A 6,545-nucleotide genomic window follows, 5' to 3' on the forward strand; every position below is an offset into this window, starting at 1 on the left:
AATACCCGCCCTCCTATATGGCTCAGAGACGTGGACCATATACCGTAGACACCTCAAAGCGCTGGAGAAGTACCACCAGCGCTACCTCCACAAGATCCTGCAAATCCACTGGGAGGATAGACGTACCAATGTCAGTGTTCTCACTCAGGCCAACATCCCCAGCATTGAAGTACTGACCACACTCGACCAGCTCTGTTGGGTGGGCCACATCGTCCACATGCCCGACACGAGACTCCCAAAGCAAGTGCTCTACTCGGAACTCCAACACGGCAAGCGAGCCCCAGGTGGACAGAGGAAACGTTTCAATGACACCCTCAAAGTTTCCTTGATAAAGTGCAACAGCCCCATCAGCATCTGGGAATCCCTGGCCCAAGACTGCCCTAAGTGGAGGAAGAGCATCCGGGAGGGCGCTGAGCACCTTGAGTCTCGTTGCTGAGCGCATGCAGAAACCAAATGCAGACAGCGGAAGGAGCGTGCGCCAAACCAGTTAAGTTATAGATCAGTCATGATCTCATTGAATGGTGAAACGGGCATGAGGGGCTGAATGGACCACTCTTTTTCCTCTGTTCTTATGTTCCTAATTGTTAGGCTGCTTTATTCATAGTGAGTGAACATATAGAGCAACAGGTATGATCATATTCACTTAGTTCAACTGGTACAACTTGTCTTCACATAATGATACAATAATAAAGAACATGCCAGACTTCTCAACATCACAGGGTCATCCTCCTTGACTTAAACAAGATGACTTTGAACTACCTCCAGCATTGCTGAACATTTTATCTTCACAAGAGCTCTTACAACTATACCATTCAAACCCCTGACTGTCTGCACAGTATCTCGTTTCCAAAAGCTTCTCTTCCAGTCTGTTCGCAGTCAAATAGGTATAAAATAATTTCCAATACAATGTGCTCAATTTTCCCCAAGCCCGTTTTCTAGCATATTGCCAGAGTTACGCTGGGTTTTCTAGGCCAGAGATGCAGCAGAAATATTTTGCCAAACTTTCCCCAATGTATAATCCGAATTTGGCGCCACGCAGCGTATCCAGTCTCCTCGGGGGGTGGAGCCTGCTGTCTGCGCCAAAAAACAATGTTGCACCTTCTGCGCATGCGCGGAAATTTTTTTTACATTTTTGACGTCGTTCCAATGGATGCGCATGCTCAGTACAGCTCGGATTTGGCAATTAGCCATTTTTAAAGAGCCAGTTGTGTGTGTGTGTTAGAAGGAGTGCTGTGTGAGAGCACTGGAAAAATCACAGGTGGAGCAATACAAGATGCAACGTGGACCAAGGACCAAGAATTTCTTGCTGGAAGAAGTGGAGACACTAGTTACTGTGATTGAGAACAGATGGCAGGAACTGGATACCAGCAGTGGTCACATAAAAGTTCCACCAAAAGAAATTAAGAAAAGCTGGAATCAAGTTGCAGAAGATTACTGTACAATGGTGACCACCACGAGATCTGGAAGCCAGTGTAAAAAGAAATGGCAGGACCTTGGTCAAGTAGTTAGTGTAAGTAATATTTTCATTTATTCAATGCAATTGTAAATGTGACCAGCTGTGTATGTTCCACCCTCTCTAAAAAGTTGCATTTTCATCTTTGCAGAGGAAAGTGGCACACAACAAAAGGGAAAGAACTCAAACAGGAGGAGGTCCGGCAAATCTGCACCCACTGACACTCTTGGAAGAGAGGATCCTGCTTTGATGGGTCCTGCCTGGAAAAAAGCAATCAGTGCTGCACAAGCTGGGCCCACACTCGAGGGAGAGGGTAAGTCCTGCAAATTCATCGTGGCCCTTCAAATCAACCTGTTGCCCGGCCTGCGATGTGTGAGCCTACTCATGCCACCCATTCTGCCCCCTTCTCTGCTGCTAACCATTTGACTGTTCTGTTATATTTTTCAGAACTTGGCCAACCCTGACGATGCAGAAGAAGATTCAGACGAGGATGAGCCTGAAGAGAACATCTTCCAATCTCACCCTCCAGACCCAGAACATGGGGGGAGGGGGAGGGGATGGATGAAGCTCTCACTGTTGTACTGAATATGGAGGAGGTGCCGCTCATGGAGGTGCCAGCCCCTTCCGTGACTAGTGGTTTGAGTGTTGGTGGGACATTCCATGGCTTCCCACCTTCCGAGGTTGCGGGTCCCAGTGGTGTGTTGCAGCAAGGCACACCCAGGGCCCCATAGTCCCAGGCTGCGGGTTCCAGTGGTGTTGTGAGCCACACCCATGAGGAGGAGGGGAACGAGAGCTCGACCGTGCTCTCCTGAGATGCAGGATGTAACAGATGTGGTTCAGATGATGTCATTGAGTACAGAGAGCATTGACCTTACCCTATCACTCCTGGACACCATCAGTGGGGTGAGTGATGAGCTAGCGGGACTGTCGGGAGAAGTAAAAGCACTCTCACGAGAAACGGGAATGATATCCGGGACCATCAGTGAGGGAATAGTGGTCATGAGGGAGGGAATGTCAGAGGTAGTGCAAACCACGTCACTGGCCATTAGGGAGGGAATGTTGCAGGTCGCTGAGACACTGTCAGGATGCACGAGAGATGGCATGTTGGAGATAGCTGCTGCAATAAGGGAACACGCCCAGACCCCATGCCCATTGACAGAATTAACTGCCACTCCCACGCCAATCCCCACACCAGCCTCTGAAGAGCCCAAAGCCGGGCCCTCTAACTTGCCGCCTGATGCTGATGCCCCCCACCCTCAAGAGGTGTACAGTACCCGAGATATTAGAAGGAATAAGCTTGAGACTAAGTCCAAAAACACTGTGCCACCGCCTGTGTGCAGGGCTGGTGGATAATCCAAGACCAAGCGCAGCAGGCGGTGTTAGACTAAGGGGGAGGAGAGATGGGTGCAGCCTTTCTTTGCTGCTGCTGTTTTGTTGTAATTAATATTGTTACTGTTGTAAATTTACTGTTGTAAATTAAAAGTTTTTTGTAATTTATGCAAATTTACATGCTATAAGTGATCTTAAAGTTTTTAAGTGATCTTAAAGAAACATAGAAAATCGGTGCAGGAGTAGGCCATTCGGCCCTTCGAGCCTGCACCACCATTCAATAAGATCATGGCTGATCATTCCCTCAGTATCCCTTTCCCGCTTTCTCTCCATACCCCTTGATTCCTTGAGCCATAAGGGCCATAACTAACTTCCTCTTGAATATATCCAATGAACTGGCATCAACAACTCTCTGGGGCAGGGAATTCCACAGGTTAACAACTCTCTGAGTGAAGAAGTTTCTCCTCATCTCAGTCCTAAATGGCCTACCCCTTATCCTAAGACTGTGTCTACTGCTTCTGGACTTCCCCAACATCGGGAACATTCTTCCCGCATCTAACCTGTCCCGTCCTGTCAGAATCTTATAAGTTTCTATGAAATCCCCTCTCATCCTTCTAAACTCCAGTGTATAAAGGCCTAGTCTCTCCTCATATGTCAATCCCGCCATCCCTGGAATCAGTCTGGTGAACCTTCGCTGCACTCCCTCAATAGCAAGAACGTCCTTCCTCAGATTAGGAGACCAACACTGAATACAATATTCCAGGTGGGGCCACACCAAGGCCCTGTACAACTGCAGTAAGACCTCCCTGCTCCTACACTCAAATCCCCTAGCTATGAAGGCCAACATACCATTTGCCTTCTTCACCGCCTGCTATATCTGTATGCCAACTTTCAATGACTGATGAACCATGACACCCAGGTCTTGTTGCACCTCCCCTTTCCTAATCAGCCGCCATTCAGATAATATTCTGCCTTCGTGTTTTTGTCCCCAAAGTGGATAACCTCACATTTATCCACATTATACAGCATCTGCCATGCATTGACCCACTCACCTAACCTGTCCAAGTCACCCTGCAGCCTCTTAGCATCCTCCTCACAGCTCACACTGCGACCCAGTTTAGTGTTATCTGCAAACGTAGAGATATTACACTCAATTCCCTCATCTAAATCATTAATGTATATTATAAAGAGCTGGGGTCCCAGCACTAAGCCCTGCGGCACCCCACTAGTCACTGCCTGCCATTCTGAAAAGGACCTATTTATCCCAATTCTGCTTCCTGTCTGCCAACCAGTTCTCAAACCACATCAGTACATTACCCCCAATACCATGTGCTTTGATTTTGCACACCAATCTCTTGTGTGGGACCTTGTCAAAAGTCTTTTGAAAGTCTAAATACACCACATCCACTGGTTCTCCCTTGTCTACTCTACTAGTTACATCCTCAAAAAATTCCAGAAGATTTGTCAAGCATGATTTCCCTTTCATAAATCCATGCTGACTTGGATCGATCCTGTCACTGCTTTCCAAATGCGCTGCTATTTCATCTTTAATAATTGATTCCAACATTTTCCCCACTACTGATGTCAGGCTAACCAGTCTATAATTACCCGCTTTCTCACTCCCTTCTTTTTTAAACAGTGGTGTTACTTTAACTAATCTCCAGTACATAGGAACTGATCCAGAGTCGATAGACTGTTGGAAAATGATCACCAATGCATCCACTATTTCTATGGCCACTTCCTTAAGTACTCTGGGATGCAGATTATCAGGCCCTGGGGATTTATCGGGCTTCAATCCCATCAATTTCCCTAACACAATTTTCCGCTTTATAAGTGTATCCTTCAGTTCCTCCCTCTCACTAGACTCTCGGTCCCCTAGTATTTCCGGAAGGTTATTTGTGTCTTCCTTCGTGAAGACAGAACCAAAGTATTTGTTTAACTGGTCCACCATTTCTTTGTTCCCCATTATAAATTCACCTGAATCTGACTGCAAGGGACCTACGTTTGTTTTCACTAATCTTTTTCTCTTCACATATCTACAGAAGCTTTTGCAGTCAGTTTTTATGTTCCCAGCAAGCTTCCTCTCATACTCTATTTTCACCCTCCTAATTAAACCCTTTGTCCTCCTCTGCTGTATTACAAAATTCTCCCAGTCCTCAGGTTTGCTGCTTTTACTGGCCAATCTTCCTTGGATTTAACACTATCCTTAATTTCCCTTGTTAGCCACGGTTGAGCCACCTTCCCGGTTTTATTTTTACTCCAGACAGGGATGTACAATTGTTGAAGTTCATCCATGTGATCTTTAAATGTTTGCCAATGCCTAGCCACCATCAACCCTTTAAGTATCACTCGCCAGTCTATTCTAGCCAATTCACATCTCATACTATCGAAGTTACCTTTCCCCAAACTCAGGACCCTAGTCTCTGAATTAACTGTGTCACTCTCCATCTTAATAAAGAATTCTACCATATTGTGGTCACTCTTCCCCAAGGGGCTTCACATAACAAGATTGTTAATTAGTCCTTTCTCATTACACATCACCCAGTTTAGGATGGCCAGCCCTCTCGTTGGTTCCTCGACATATTGGTCTGGAAAACCATCCCTAATACACTCCAGGAAATCCTCCTCCACCGCATCGCTACCAGTTTGGTTAACCCAAAGTCGCCCATGATAACTGCTGTACCTTTATTGCACGCATCACTAATTTCTTGTTTGATGCTGTCCCCATCCTCATTATTACTGTTTGGTGGTCTGTACACAACTCCCACTCGAGTTTTCTGCCCTTTGGCATTCCGTAGCTCCACCCATACAGATTCCACATCATCCAAGCTAATGTCCTTCCTTACTATTTCATTAATTTCCTCTTTAACCAGGAACGCCACCCCACCTCCTTTTCCTTTCTGTCTATCCTTCATAAATGTTGAATACCCCCGGATGTTGAGTTCCCAGCCTTGGTCTCCCTGGAGCCATGTCTCCCTGATGCCAATTATATCAAATCCGTTAACTGCTATCTGCGCAGTTAATTCATCCAACTTATTCCGAATACTCCTTGCATTGAGGCACAGAGTCTTCAGGCTTGTCTTTTTCACACCCTTTGCCCCTTTAGGATTTTGCTGTAATGTGGCCCTATTTGCTTTTTGCCTTGGGTTTCTCTGCCCTCCACTTTTACTTTTCTTCTTTCTACCTTTTGTTTCTGCCCCTATTCTACTTCCCTCTGTCTCCCTGCATAGGTTCCCATCCCCCTGCCATATTAATTTAACCCCTCCACAAAAGCACTGGTAAACATTCTGCCTAGGGCATTGATTCCAGTCCTGCCCAGGTGCAGACTGTCCGGTTTGTACTGTTCCCACCTCCCCCAGAACCAGTTCCAATGCCCCAGGACTTTGAATCCCTCCCTTCTGCAGCACTCCTCAAGCCACGTATTCATCTGAGCTATCCTGCGATTCCTACTCTGACTAGCACGTGGCACTGGTAGCAATCCTGAGATTAATACTTTTGAGGTCCTACTTTTTAATTTAGCTCCTAGCCCCCTAAATTCGTCTTGTAGGACCTCATCCCATTTTTTACCTATATCGTTGGTACCTATATATACCACGACAACTGGCTGTTTACCCTCCCCCTTCAAAATGTCCTGTACCCACTCGAAGACATCCTTGACCCTTGCACCAGGGAGAGTAAAAAACATACCATCCTGGAGTCTCGGTTGTGGCCGCAGAAATGTCTATCTATTCCCCTTACAATAGAATCCCCTATCAGTGTAGCT

This window comes from Pristiophorus japonicus, chromosome 4 (genome assembly GCF_044704955.1).
Source record: "Pristiophorus japonicus isolate sPriJap1 chromosome 4, sPriJap1.hap1, whole genome shotgun sequence".
Lineage (NCBI taxonomy): Eukaryota > Metazoa > Chordata > Chondrichthyes > Pristiophoridae > Pristiophorus > Pristiophorus japonicus.